Here is a 15,879-nt window from a genome sequence, read left to right as displayed (position 1 = left end):
AAAAAAAATATGTTTCAATCTGCCTTCAGAGTCCATCTGTTCTATCTCTGGAGGTAGATAGGATTTATCCCCATAATATCCTTGGAATTGTTATGGGTCATTGTATTGGTCCAAAGAGCTAATTTGTTCACAGTTGATCATCATTACAATATTTCTGTTACTGTGTACAATGCCCTCCTGTTCTGTACATTTCACTCTGCATTAGTTCATATAGGTCTTCCTAGGTTTTTCTAAATTCATCCTGCTCAAAGATTTCAGAAAAACCTGGTAGTTGTGAATCAACTTCTTGGCAATCACAAATGATTGGAGACAATTCCAAAAGACTCATGATGGGAAATTCTATCCACCTCCAGAGAAAGAACTGATGGAACCTGAATGCATATTGAAACATACTATTTCCCACTTTCTTTGCATTTTTGTGGTGGCTGTTTTTTATCTGTGTTTTCTTTTACAACATGACTAATATGTAAATATCATTTACATGATTGTACATGTATAATCTATACCAAACTGCTTACTGTCTAAGGAATCAGGGAGGGCAGGGGAAAGAGGAAGTAAATTTGGAACTCAAAATTAAAAAGAAAACAAATGTTAAAATTGTTTTTACATGTAATTGGGAACATAATAAAATATTGTTCAAAAATAAATAAACTCATCTGATCAGCATTCCTTTTTTAAAAAAGTTAATTAATTATTTTTTTAGTTTACAACACTCAGTTCCACAAGTTTTTGAGTTCCAAATTTTCTCCCTCTCTCCTCTCCCTTTACCCCCCAAGACAGCATGTGATCTGATATAAGTTCTATATACCTTCACATTAAATTTATTTTATTTTCCCAATAATCAAACTGTAAAAAGAATTAAAACCAATGAAATGAACCATGAGAAAGATGAAACAAAACCAAGAATCAAATCAAATCAAATCAAATAAAAAAAGAGAGAGCAAATAGCATCTTCAATCTTCATTCAGACTCCATAATTCTTTCTCTGGATGTGGATAGCCTTTTCCATCATGAGTCTTTTGGAGCTGTCTTAGAACCTTGCATTGTTGAGAAGAGCCAAGTCTATCAAAGTCAGTCATCAGAGAAGCAATGTGTCTGTGGTTGTGTACAATGTTCTCCTGGTTTGGTTCCCTTCACTCATCATCAGATCATATAAGTTTCTCCAGGTTCTAACAAAGTCCATCTGATCTTCATTTCTTATAGCACAATAGTAGTCCATTACATTCATATACCACAATTAGTTTAGCCATTCTCCAATTGATGGGCATCCCTTTGATTTTCAATTCTTTGCCACCACAAAAAGAGCTGCTATAAATATTTTTACACATATGGGTCCTTTCCCCCCTTGTATGATCTCTGTGGGATATGGCCCCAGAAGTGGTATTGCTGAGTCAAAGGGTATGCACATTTTTATAGCCCTATAGGCATAGTTCCAATTGCTCTCCAGAATGGTTGCATCAGTTCACAACTCTACCAACACTGCATTAGTGTTCCAATTTTCCCAATCTTCTCCAGCATTTATCATTTTCTTGTTTTGACATGTTAGCAAATTTGACAGGAGAGATGTGGTACTTAAGAGTTGTTTTGATGTGCATTTCTCTAATCAATAGGGATTTAGAGCATTTTTTCAAATGACTATAGATATCTTTAATTTCCTTCTCTGAAAACTGCCTGTTCCTATCCTTTGACCATTTTTCAATTGGGGAATGACTGTATTCTTCTAAATTTGACTCAGTTCCCTGTGGAGTTGAGGCTGTTGTCAGAGACACTGGTTGTAAAAATTCTTTCTTAATTTTCCGCTTCCCTCCTAATCTTTGTTGCATTGGTTTTGTTTGTACAAAAACTTTTTTCGATTTAATGTAATCAAAATTATCCCTTTTGCTTTTCATAATGCTCTCTGTCTATTGTTTAGTCATAAATTCTTCCCTTCTTCATAAGTCTGACAGGTAAACTATCCACTTCTCTCCCAAATTGCTTATAGTTTCAGCCTTTATATCTAAATCATGAACACATTTTGACTTTATTTTGGTGTATGGAGTAAGATATTGGTCTATGCCCAATTTCTGCCATACTATTTTCTAGTTTTCCCAGCAGTTTTTGTGAAATAGTGAGTTCTTTTTCCAGAAGGTGGACTCTTTGGGTTTATCAAAGAGTAGATTACTATATTCATTAACTATTGCATCTTGTGTACCTAACCTATTCCACTGATCCACCACTCTATTTCCTAGCCACTACCAAGTAGTTTTGATGGTTTCTGCTTTGTAATACAGTTTAATAACTAGTATGGCTAGGCCTCCATTCCTAGCATTTCTTTTGCATTAATTCCCTTGATATTCTGGATCTTTTGTTCTTCCCACTGTATTTTGTTATTATTTTATCTAGCTCTATGAAATAATTTTTTGGTAGTTTGATTGGTATAAATAAGTAAATTAATTTACGTAAAATTATCATTTTTATTATAAGAGCTTGTTCTAACCATGAGCAACTGATGTTTTCCCATTTACTTAGGTCTGACTTTATTCGTGTGAGAAGTGTTTTGTAATTGTGTTTATATAGTTTCTGGGTTTGTCTTGGCAGGTAGACTTCCAAATATTTTATAGTGTCTACAGTAACTTTAAATGGAATTTCTCTTTCTATCTTGTGCTGTTGGGCTTTGTTAGTATTATATAGGAATGCCACAGATTTATGTGGGCTTATTTCATATCCTGCAACTTTGCTAAAGATTTTTATTATTTTGAGTAGTGTTTTACTTGATTCCGTAGGATTCTCTAAGTAAATCATCATATCATCTGCAAAGAGTGATAACTTAGTTTCTTCTTTGCCTATTCTAATTTCTTCAATTTCTTTTTCTTCTCTTATTGCTAAAGCTAACATTTCTAGTACCAAATTGAATAATAGAGGTGATAATGGACATCCTCGTTTTATGCTTGATCTTACTGGAAATGTATCTAGCTTATCCCCATTACATACTTGCTGATGGTTTTAGGTAGATGCTTCTTAATCACTTTAAGGAAGATTCTATTTATTACTATGTTTTCTAGTGTTTTTAATAGGAATGGGTGTCATACTTTATCAAAAGCTTTTTTTCTGTCTCTATTGAGATAATCATATGGTTTCTGCTAGTTTTGTTGTTGATATGATTAGTTATACTGATAGTTTTCCTAATATTGAACCAGCCTGCACTCCTGGAATAAATCCTACTTTATCATAGTGTTTTATTTTCATAAAAGTTGCTGTAATCTGTTTGCTAATATTCTGTTTAAAGTTTTTGCATCTATATTCTTTAGGGAAATTGGTCTATAATTTTCTTTCTCTGTTTTGGCCCTTCCTGGTTTAGGAATTAGTACCATATTGGTGTCATAAAAAGAATTTGGTAGGATTCCTTCTTCAATAGTTTTCTGAATTTGATTTTTATTAATCTCTTCTTTGGTTTTCAATATTTCTAATTTGGTATTTAATTGGGGATTTTTAATTTGTTCTTTTTCTAGCTTTTTCAGTTGCATGCCCAATTCATTGATCTCCTTCTTCTTTATTTTATTCATGTAAGTATTCAGAGACATAAAACTTCCCCTAAGAACTGCTTTTGCTGCATCCCATAAGTTTTGGTATGTTGTCTCATTATTGTCATTCTCTTGAATGAAGTTATTGATTGTTTCTATGATTTGTTGTTTGACCCACTCATTCTTTAGGATTAGATTATTTAGTTTCCAATTAGTTTTGGGTCTTTCTCTCCATAGCCCTTTATTACAAATAATTTTTATTGCATCATGATCTGAAAAGGATTCATTGACTATTTCTGCCTTTCTGTACTGGATTGTGAGGTTTTTGTGCCCTAGTATGTGGTCAATTTTTGTGTATGTGCTGTATACCACTGAGAAAAAGGTATATTCCTTTCTATTCCCATTCAGTTTTCTTCCCTACTAGTATAGTTTTGCTGTCTATTTCTCTCTGTAACTCCCTTAACTTTTCCTCTAAGAATTTGGATGCTATACCACTTGATGTATATGTTAGGTAATGATATTACTTCATTATCTATGGTGCCTTTTATCAGGAAATAGTTTCCTTTATCTCTTTTAATTAGATCTATCTTTGCTTTTGCTTTGTCCGAGAGTAGAATTGCCACCCCTGCTTTTTTTTAAATTCAGCTGAAGCATAACATATTCTGCTCCAGCCTTTTACCTTTACCCTGTGTGTAGTACCCTGTTTTAAATGTATTTCTTGTAAACAACATATTGTAGGATTATGGTTTTTACTCCATTCTGCTATCTGCCTCTGTTTTATGGGAGAGTTCATCCTATTCACATTCACAGTTATGATTACTATCTGTGTATTTTTTGCATCCTATTTCTCCCCCTGTTTATGTTTTTATTTCTCCCTTCTCCCTTCCCCTGCTCACAAGAGTTTTGCTTTTGACCACTGCCTTCCTCAGTTTACCCTCCCTGTTGAATCCCCTTTCTTATCTTACTCTTTTAGCCTTGCTACTTCTTCCCTCCCTTCTGACTACCCCCACTCTTTTCTTTCCCCTTTCCCCTCCCACTGCCTGTAGGACAAGTTTGATTTCTATACTTATTAGAGTATGTTGTTCCCTCCTTGAACAAAATCCAATGAGAGTAAAGCTCAAGCATTTCTCTTCTCCCTCCCTTCTTTCCCTCTACTATAATATGTTTTTGTGCCTCTTCATGTGATGTAATTTACCCTTTTCTACCTCTTTCTCACCTCTTCTCCCAGAACAATTCCTTTGCACCCCTTAATTATGTTTTTAATCATCACATCAGTTAATTTATACTGTCACCCTTGATCTACATATATTCCTTTTGATTGCTGTAATAACTATATGAGTACTATCCAAAATGCAGCCTGGGGGCCGCATGTAGCCTGCAGTTCATTTTATGGGGCCTGCCTACAAGCATAGAAATTTATATAAATGCTTTAGTAAATGCAGTTGAGCTACCGCAGAGCTCTCACCAAAATGGCAAATCAAAATATATTGTCTATTGTTTCAATAAAAACCTAAGGTTGGAAAGCCCTGAACTATACCTCTCAAGGTTAACATGCATACATACATACATATATACATATACATACACACACACACACACACACACACACACACACACACACATATATATATATATATATATATATATGAAACATATATAAATCAACATAATCCTATGTTAGGATGTAAATAATTTTTCCTTATTGAATAACAAGGTGATCCCTCCCTGTTTACCTTTTTATGTTTCTCTTGAGCTTTGTATTTGAAGATCAAATTTTCCACTGAGCTCTGGCCTTTTCATCAAGAAGGTCTGGAATTCCCTAATTTAATTGAATGTCCACCTCCTTGCTTGAAAAATTATGCTCCGTTTTGCTGGGTCATTGATTCTTGGTTGTAGTCCAAGCTCCTTTGCCTTATGGAATATCATATTCCAATCTCTCTGATCTTTTAATGTAGAAGCTACAAGGTCCTGTGTGATCCTGACTGTAGTTCTGCTGTATTTGAATTGTTTCTTTCTGGCTGCTTGCAGTATTTTCTCCTTGACCTGATTATTCTGGAATTTGGCTACAATATTCCTTAGAGTTTTCAATTTAGGATCTCTTTCAGGGGGTAATCAGTGGATTCTTTCAATGAACATCTTATCCTCTGGTTCTAGGACCTTAGGGCAGTTTTCCTTGATGATTTTTTGGAAGATACTGTCCAGGCTCTTTTCTTTCATCATGGCTCTTTGGTAGACCAATAATTAGTTCTTAGATTGTCTTTCCTGGATCTATTTTCCAGGTCAGTTGTTTTTCTGATGAGATATTTTATGTTTTCTTCTATTTTTCCATTCTTTTGATTTTGCTAGACTGATTCTTGATGCCTCATAGAGTCATTAGCTTCTACTTGCCCAATTTTAATTTTTAATGAATTGTTTTCTTCATTTAGCTTCTGTACCTCTTTTTTTTTTAAATTCTTAAAATTTATTTAATATTTTTTTGGTTTCAGCATTGATTTCCACAAGATTTTGAATTACAAATTTTCTCCAGATTTCTACCCCCCCCACTCCAAGATGGCATATATTCTGATTGCCCCATTCCCCAGTCAGCCCTCCCTTCTGTCACCCCACTCCCCCCCTACCCCCTTTTCCCTTACTTTCTTGTAGGGCAAGATAGATTTCTATACCTCATTGCCTGTATATCTTATTTCCCAGTTGCATGCAAAACAATTTTTTTTGAACATCTGCTTTTAAAACTTTGAGTTCCAAATTATCTTCCCTCTTCTCTCCCCACCCACCCTCCTAAGAAGGCAAGCAATTCAACATAGGCCACACATGTATCGTTATGTAAAACCCTTCTGCAATACTCATGTTGTGAAAGACTAACTATATTTTGCTCCCTCCTATCCTGTCCTCCTTTATTCAATTTTTTTCCCTTGAGCCTGTCCCTTTTTGAAAGTGTTTGTTTTTGATTACCTCCTCCCCCTATCTGCCCTCCCTTCTATCATACCTCCTTTTTATCCCCTTCCTCCTTGTTTCCTGTGGGGTAAGATACCCAATTGATTGTTTATGTTATTCCCTCCTCAAGTCAAACCTGATGAGAGCAAGATTCACTCATTCCCCCTTACCTGCCCCCTCTTCCCTTCCAATGAACTGCTTTTTCTTGCCACTTTTATGTGAGATAATTTACCCCATTCTATCTCTCCCTTTCTCACTCTCTCAATATATTCCTCTTGCATCCCTTAATTTGATTTTATTTTTTTTAGATATCATCCCTTCATATTCAACTCACCCTGTGCCCTCTATGTATATATATGTATATTCCCTTCAGCTACCCTAATACTGAGGTCTCATGAATTACACACATCATCTTTCCATGTAGAAGTGTAAACAAAAAGGTTCAACTTTAGTAAGTCCCTTATGATTTCTCTTTCTTGTTTACCTTTTCATGTTTCTCTTGATTCTTGTGTTTGAAAGTCAAACTTTCTATTCAGCTCTGGTCTTCTCACTGAGAAAGCTTGAAAGTCCTCTATTTTATTGAAAATCTATATTTTGCCTTGGAGCACGATTCTCACTTTTGCTGGGTATGTGATTCTTGGTTTTAATCCTAGCTCCATTGACCTCCAGAATATCATACTCCAAGCCCTTCAACCCCTTAATGTAGAAGCTGCTAGATCTTGTATTATCCTGATTGTGTTTCCACAATCCTCAAATTATTTCTTTCTGGCTGCTTGCAGTATTTTCTCCTCGATCTGGGAGCTGTGGAATTTGGCAACAATATTCCTAGGAGTTTTCCTTTTGGGATCTTTTTGAGGAGGCAATCTGTGGATTCTTTCAATTTCTATTTTGCCCTCTGGCTCTAGAATATCAGGGCTTTCTTGAAATATGATATCTAGGCTCTTTTTTTGATCATGGCTTTCAGGTAGTCCAATAATTTTTAAATTATCTCTCCTGGATCTATTTTCCAGGTCAGTGGTTTTTCCAATGAGATATTTCACATTGTCTTCCATTTTTTCATTCCTTTGGTTCTGTTTTACAATATCCTGTTTTCTCAGCAAGTCACTAGCTTCCACTTGCTCCAATCTAATTTTTAAGGTAGTATTTTCTTCAGTGGTCTTTTGGACCTCCTTCTCCATTTGGCTAATTCTGCCTTTCAAGGCATTCTTCTCCTCTTTGGCTTTTTGGAGCTCTTTTGCCATTTGTGTTAGTCTATTTTTTAAGGTGTTGTTTTCTACAGTATTTATTTGGGTCTCCTTTAGCAAGTCATTGACATGTTTTTCATGGTTTTCTCACATCACTCTCATTTCTCTTCCCAATTATTCCTCTACTTCTCTTACTTGCTTTTCCAAATCTTTTTTGAGCTCTTCCATGGCCTGAGATCAGTTCATGTTTTTCTTGGAGGCTTTTGATGTAGGCTCTTTGACTTTGTTGACTTCTTCTGGCTGTATGTTTTGGTCTTCTTTGTCACCAAAGAACAATTCCAATGTCTGTGTCTGAATCTAGGTCTGTTTTCATTGCCTGTTCATGTTCCCAGCCAACTACTTGACCCTTGAGCTTTTTGTCAGGATATGACTACTTGTAGAGTAGAGAGTACTTTGTCACAAGCTTGAGGGGCTGCACTGCTCTTTTCAGAGCTACTTCTGCACAGCAAGCTCTGCCACACCAGCACTCTTTCTCCCCCAAGAATCACCAACCAGGATTGGAGCCCAGATCCAGGCGGGGCAAAGTTGGCTTTTCACTCCCATTCTAATCTGCCACTCAACTCCTCCCACCAGGTGCGCCTGGGGCCAGAGGCAACTGAAGCTGTAGTTCTGGAAGCAGCCTCAAAGCTGCACCACCTCCGCCACCGCCGAGTTGGTGGCCGGCCTACCCGAACTCCTTTCACTCGGCCCAGCAGCTTTTCCCACTAACCTTCCCTGTTGTCTTTGGTGTTTCTGGGTCAAGAAGCCTGGTAACTGCCACAGCTCACTGATTCGGGGCTCTATGCCTGTTCCACCCAGCTCCCAGTCTGGTTGGTCATGGCACAGCCCATGCTGGGCTCTGCTCTGCTCCGCTCCTAGTTCGGTGTGATAGACCCAGCCCAGCAACCATCCAGGCTTTCTTGGGCTGGAGCCCTGCTTTGCTTTGCTACTTTGTGAGTTCTGCAGCTCTAGGTTTTGTTCAGAGCCATTTTTATAGGTGTTTGGAGGGTCCTGGGAAGGGAGCTTAAGCAAGTCCCTGCTTTCCAACCCCGATCTTGGCTGTACCACTCTACCTCTTTGTCCATTTGGCTGATTTTACTTTTCAAGGAGTCATTTTCTCGAATTTCTGTGGCTCCTTAATCATTTCACCAATTTTACTTTTTAAAGACTTGTTCTCATCAGTGACTTTTTTCCCCCATTTTTTCTTTTACCTCTCTAATTTGGTTTTTAAAATCCTCCTTGAGCTCATCCAGGAATGCTTTTTGGGCTTGTGACCAGTTCATATTTCCTTTTGAGGTTTCAAATGTGGGTATAGTGTCAATACTGTCCTTCTGAATTCATATTTTGATCTTCTCTGTTCCCGCAGTATGATTCAATGGTCTTTTTCACTTTTGCAGTTTGCTTTTTCATAGCAGTTGCCTTTTTCCTGGCTTTTTAAATGCATCTCTGCTTCTATGCACAAAGAGCTCTGTCCCATGTTTCTTATGTTGAGTTACTGGCTTTGTGTGCTGTGGCCTCTGGTTTTGTCAGCTAGAAACTATTTAATGCTACTGCTCACTTGGTACTGAGCTGGAGCTAGCTGGTGTGTGCCAGGGTCAAGGCCGGGTGATGTCTTCCTGAGTTTCCCCAGGATTACACTGATGCTCCTGGTATGAGGTGTGGGGGACTGCTGGTTTGGCTGCAGGAAGTCTCTTCTTTCCCTAAGACTGCGCTATAGCATGGGTGGTCTCAGCCATTGTCTGTGCTGGTGTCTGCCAATTCCCCTGGCTGTGAGAAGGCATGTCCAGTGTCCTGGTGTTGGCACTTGCCATTTCCACCCCCCTGGGGCTCAGGAATTCCCACTGGTCTACTCAGGTGGGGCCTGCTGGGATGCCTCCCTTCCTGCACTGGTCTCCTTCCACCACAAGAGAAGCTGTCTCCCCAACCTCCAGTGGTAAATGAGTGCTGAGCCCCCACTTCTGGCTCCTCTATTCCAGGCATTTTCCTAGGGCAGTATTCTCTGGATAAGGAAGGGAGGGATGAAAGCCATTTCACTCAGTCATCATGGCTCCCAGAAGTTCAAGAAGGTGAGTTTCAAACCTTTAGACTTGGCTGAAAGCCCCACCAGTAGCTGCTGCTGTGGCTGCAGGCTCTGCACTGCTGTCTCGCCTACCTCTGACAGACTCCTGTCCTGCTCTGAGGGGCCTGGGGCTCAGCACTGTAGCTAGAAAATTAGACCCGGGCCTGCTTCTGCTCTGGCTCTGGTATGGTTTAGTTCTGTGCACCCAGCACTCTCCTAGCCTGGTCTGCTGGCTAGGTTCTGATGCTACTTCTGTTTTGGTGTGGTCGAGTGGTGTGGTTGGGTTCAGTTCCACATGCTTGGCACTCTCCCAGCTCACAGATCCATCCTGTTGACGCTGCACACTCTCCTTGGCTGGAAATCTGCCACACTGTCTTCTAGTGGCTTCTACCTCTCTCAGATCTGCTCAGATTAACATTTTTTTAGAGATATCTGACAGAATTTTTAAGAGAACTCCAGTAAGTTACTGGTTTCACCCTGCCATTTTGGCTGTGTCCCCACCTTTTAACTCTTTTTAAATAAATATTGTGGTTTTGATATTTTCTTATTCAATTTCTCTAGTTTTTAATATTTAAAAATAAAAATTTGACTTTCTATTTTATTTGGTTTCATCTTTGTTTCTTTTTAAAAAAATATTTTGAAGAATATTTTAACTTTGGTTTGTTTTATGTTATGTTAGTCCATCTTAATGTGACCTCCCTTCTTTCTTTCTGTTTTAAGTAGGTTGCTGCAATCATATATTGCTCATGTAGTCTCTTTTCCCCAAATTTGCATCAATATTCACTGATGACAAGCTCTACAGCACTGTGCTCATTTGAATAACCTTTGCTGTCTTGTTAGACTCTGGTATTCAATGGGACAATTAGTGGTGTAGCGAACAGAGTTCTGGATTTGGAGTCAGATCTGAGTTTGATTCTCAAATTCTCCTAAATGATCATGAGTAAGTTATTTAACCACTCCAGGATTTTATTTCCTCAACTAAAAAAAGACGATGTCAGACCAGATGATCCATAGCATCCTCTCAACCCAAAACTTAGCCTGCTTGCCAAAGAATGCAACTGATGAGCTTTCCAGATAAACCCAGTCAAGTCAATATTGCAAATGAACTTATTTTCTCTAATTCTGTTTCTCAAATGAAATCGATAGTTACTTATGAAAAATAAATTATTCCTTCTTTTCTAATGGATTTTATCATCAGTTTGAGTAGTAATCAGCACAAAATAAATCTAACAGGAGTGAGCAATACAGCATGCAACAACAGAAATCAAAACATTTATTACTGACATTCTGTACCAGATTGGTTGGAATTTTTGAGCATATATTTCTCAACATAGTGTCACTCATTCTAAGACATAGATTCTATAAAGTTGAAATATGGCAGCTCACTTTTTCTAAATTAAATGAAGACATCACAGTCTTAACCCAAACAACTGTCTTGATTATAAAGTCAATAGAATAGTAAAAACACATTTTTCCAGGATATATAACGCATATCCATATATTGTGCAGCTGGCATGCTGCCATGAAATTCAATTCACTATTTGGGAAAAATGTTAACATTTTACTTTTCAACACTGTGAATTTAAAAATATTTGTGTGTGAAATGGTCTTATATTTACTTCCAATTAATCCCTACAAGGTGTTTTTTAAATATTATAAAAGAGCCTCTGTTTCTTTAGCCTCCTAGGAATCCTCTTAGGTCAACAGTTGCCCACATTGCAGTACTAATTCTGCTAAGATATAACCATAAATCAATAGAATATTGAAAAATATCATTTAAATCACTTTTCCACTAGCCTTTCAAAGGTAGAGCTCCCAGATACTTGACCTGGAAAGAATCAGCAAATCCATCAAAAAAATATTTATTAAGTACTTAACTATGTGCCAGACACTAGAGGAAGCATTGGGGACATAGAAAAAGACCAAAAAAAAAGAGCATCTAACAGTGTTGTAAACAGTGCTGTGAAGGAGCTCATACTCTGGGGTGGCCAGGTGGTGAAGTGAGTAGAGTATGAGTCAGGAGGACCTGAGTTCAAATCTTACCTCAGACATTTGACACACTTACTAGCTGTATGACCTTGGGCAAGTCACTTAACCTTGATTGCCTTGCCTCCCCCCACTCCAAAAAAGGAGCTCATGTTCTTATGGGGGAGAAACAGGTAAGTAATTGGGAGGGAGGGAAAGAGGGAGAGGGAGAGTGAGAGGAGAGGGAGAGGGAGAGGGAGAGGGAGAGAGAGAGAGAGGGAGAGAGAGAGAGAGAATAATTGAAAGTTGAAGTGATAATTAGAATTTTTTTCTATCAGAAGGAGAAAAACCTTCTGATTTTTCTGTCCTGTATGGATGGAGATGTAACTATGTGTGTGCACATGTTGACACCAAAATTAAAAAAAAAACCAATAATATCTTGCTGTGATCTCTTCAAGGTGACCAATCATCTCAAAATCCAACAGTCTTTACTCAATGGTCTTTGCATAATTTTCAGTCATTTTGACATCTTGGCAGTTTTTGAATTTGTTGACATCCATTCCTCCTAAACATCCTTTCATCCCTTGGCTTCTATTACAATACTTTCTTATGATTCTTTTCCTACCTATCTGACCTCTTTTAATTTTCTTTTGCTGGATTGTTATCATTCTTCCACTCACTAAGTGTAGGCATCACCTGAGACTTTATTCTACAGCTCCTTCTTACAATTTCTCACTTGGTGATCAGCTCTCACACTTGCAGCTGACTCTCAAATTCATATATCTAAGTAAAACATCTCAACAGAACTCAAATCTTTTATTAACCACAATTTACTGGACATTTCATGGCATCTAGGTGGCACAGTGGATAGAGCACTGGGTTTGGAGTCAGGAAGACGAATGTTCATGACCTCAAATCCAGTCTCAGACATTTACTAGCTATGTCACCCTGGGCAAGTCACTTAACCCTGTTTGCCTCAGTTCCTCAAGTATAAATTGAGCTGGAGAAGGAAATGGCAAACCTCTCTAGTATCTTTGCCAAGAAAGCCCCCAAAAGAATCATGAAGAGTCAGACATGGCTGAAATAACTGGACAACTACTTGGATAACCTCTGGCAATCTCAAACCCATTAGGTCCAAAATAGAACTCATTGTGTTTCTCCCCAAGCTCTTTGTTTTTATAAACTTCCACATTTATATTTGTCTATCCTTGCAGTTCACCACATTCTCAGCTTTGGAGGCATCCTTGATTCGTATTTCCTGTTTCATTTTCCCTATCCAATCATTTTTGTTGTTGTTCTGTCATTTTAGTCATGTCTGAGTTTTCATGACCCCATTTGGGTTTTCTTGGCAAAGACAATGGAGTTATATTTCCTTATCCAATCATTTGTTAAATCTTATTAACCACAATATTTCTTATATTTATCCACTTTTTTCTACTCACATAGAGTACTTGAATGAAAACCTTTTCCTTCATTAGCCTCCTAATTGATCTCCCTATTTCTACTCTTTCAATTCTCCAAATTTATCTTACAAACATTATCTGTTCATCGAACATTCACATTCCTGACATTTTCCTTAAACATATATTTGACTCTATCACACCACCCACTCCCCACTTAAAAATCTTCGATTCCTCTTCACTACGTCTTTGGTAAAATACCAGATCTTTAGCCTGACATTTAAAGTCCTCTTCAATCCAGCTCCCATCTTTCCAGTCTTCTTTTTTACTACTCTCCTCTAATGCTTCCTATCTTAGTTGACCTGTCCTGGTAATTGTTCTCTCTATATACCATTTTACCTCCTGCCTCTGTGACCTTGAATAAGTGGTTTCCCTCATGTCTGAAATACATTACTTTCTCACCTGAACTTCCTAGAATGCCTAGAAAGTATAGTTCAAGTGCCACCTTCTACAAGAGACTATGTATGATTCTTCTCAGCTGCTAGCATTTTTTCCTGCTTGAGATTATTTTGTATTACTTTGTATTTACTTACATGGATGCTTAATGTAAGCACCTTGATGACAGGGACTGTTTATTTTTTGTCTTTGTATCCCAGTGCCTAGAGCAGCAAATTATACATATTGAGCATTTCATAAATGTTTGTTGAACTCTACTGAATGGATTCTAGTCCTTATATGAAGACTTACATTAAAGGAGAACTTCTACTTACTAAATAGCTTATTCTATTTCTGAATATCTCTAATAATTATTTTTTTCTTTAATTAACTCAGCACTTGTTAAGTGCCTATTGTATTCAAGGTATTTCATGTAAAATGGAAATTTTAGCTTTATGCCAGTTTCCTGCCTTGGAGCTAGAGAAGTTAACTTACTTAAGATGTGTATAAGTGTATTGAATTTAACCCTGTCAGAAACTTTAGAACAGCTGTATCGGGAAAGTTAAGTCTGTGTTATTGTAGAGCTAAGTAATCCATTCATTTCCCTAGACTGCATATGATATCATCTAACTTTTTTCTTTCTCCTAGTTAAAAATATATTTTGAACTTGGTTATAATAGATTAATTATATTTTTGGGTGTAGCAGGTGATACTGAAATGGCTCCCACTTTAGTAACCGGTTATTCAAATATTATGATAATCATGGTTCACATCTATATAAAAATCACATAGCTTAACTCATGCTGCCCTCAGAACACCATTATTATGTATATAGAAAAATTATCATTATCTTCATTTTACAGATAAGAACTGAGACAGAGAAATGAAGTAACATGCCTGAAATCACACAATTCTTAAGTGTCAGCATTTCAAAACTTCTGTGAAAAGAATTGGAGTGAAATCACTTGAGACAACAATATATTTTCAGCCAGACTTTTGGTGTACTGCATACATTCCAGTCTGGGATTATGGTATCAGAACAGGCCCAGAAATGAGAATGCTCAGAAAAACTTTGAGGAAACCAATGTGACTGAAATATAGGAGAGGAAATAATTTCAGAAAGGTAGATTTAGGTCAGGTTACAGAGCTCTTTGAAAGTCAAGTTAAGGACTTTGAGTTTTCACTCCATAGGCAATATAGCCATTGGATTTTTTTTACTAGAGGAATGACAGGATGAATATAATGTTTTAAGACTATTAATCTGACCATAACATTTAGGACAGTTTTAATGAGAGACAGATTGTAGATAGGCTGGTTAGGACTCTTTTTGCAATTTTCACTTTTTCTTTTCTATCCTTTGGTTTCTCTGCAATTGCCTCAATTTAGAAACAATAAGTCCTGAGCAGACGTTGTGTGCCATGTAATATGTTTGTTCATTTGATCTTTAAATTCCTCATTCTCTTTTTCTAGTTTCTATTCTCTGAAACAATTTCTTATCTTTTTTCCCATCTCTGCCTTTTGTGTTGAAGTTTGTCCAAATTGACCAAATTGAAGAGTCAATTACAAAGTCTCCTCATACTCCAAAAGGAGCTAGTTATGTACTTGAACATCCTTCAACTTAGATTTAAAGTATACAGATGGAAAGCTACCATCGTTGTTTCCATGGTCTCATTTCTGGAAATGTTGGCAAGGCAGGCATCAATCCTAACACAGAAGGAACAACTTCACATCAAAGCAGATGGGAAAGCTCTCCTATTGGGAGCTGTTCTGTACTCCATCCTTGGCTTGACACTAGCTTTATTCACACCTTTTAAAACTGTAGAGTAACCCATATTCAATTTGAATCTCTCTAGTAAGTAACCTTACTTGAACTTTCTGTTTATTGCCAAATGCTCAGAATATCAAACTAGGTTTAAGAATGGAGAATTTTATGAAGGAAGCATGGTTACAAGATAATGAAAAGACTAGAAACCTAACAATAGAACTACATCATTATAGTAATCAACAACACAGTATTTTGAATTATTAAAGGGCCGTTTATATATTTTTGGTTTATATTCAAATCCAAGTTGATTTTTTCCAGGCAATAATACCATTTTTTATAACAACAATAACATTTCAGGCAATAATACATTTTTTTTCAGGCTTTAATAGCAGCTATGTTCCTAAAACATGAATGTCTTTTGTTTGTAATTTTTAATTTATCCTTAGTAGAGAATTGATAAATTGACTCTATAAATGAAAGTACAAACGAGTTGTGGTTGTGCCTCACTTAGAGAAAGGATAGAGGCTAGCTTTATAAGGTCACATAATGATGATTGTGATGGGCATTGAGGCTGTTTTGATGCATTGTGAAGTGAAAT

Source organism: Trichosurus vulpecula, chromosome 1 (genome assembly GCF_011100635.1).
Source record: "Trichosurus vulpecula isolate mTriVul1 chromosome 1, mTriVul1.pri, whole genome shotgun sequence".
Taxonomy (NCBI): Eukaryota; Metazoa; Chordata; class Mammalia; order Diprotodontia; family Phalangeridae; genus Trichosurus; species Trichosurus vulpecula.
The sequence above is the reverse complement of the archived record's forward strand: the minus strand, read 5'-3'. Positions refer to the sequence as shown.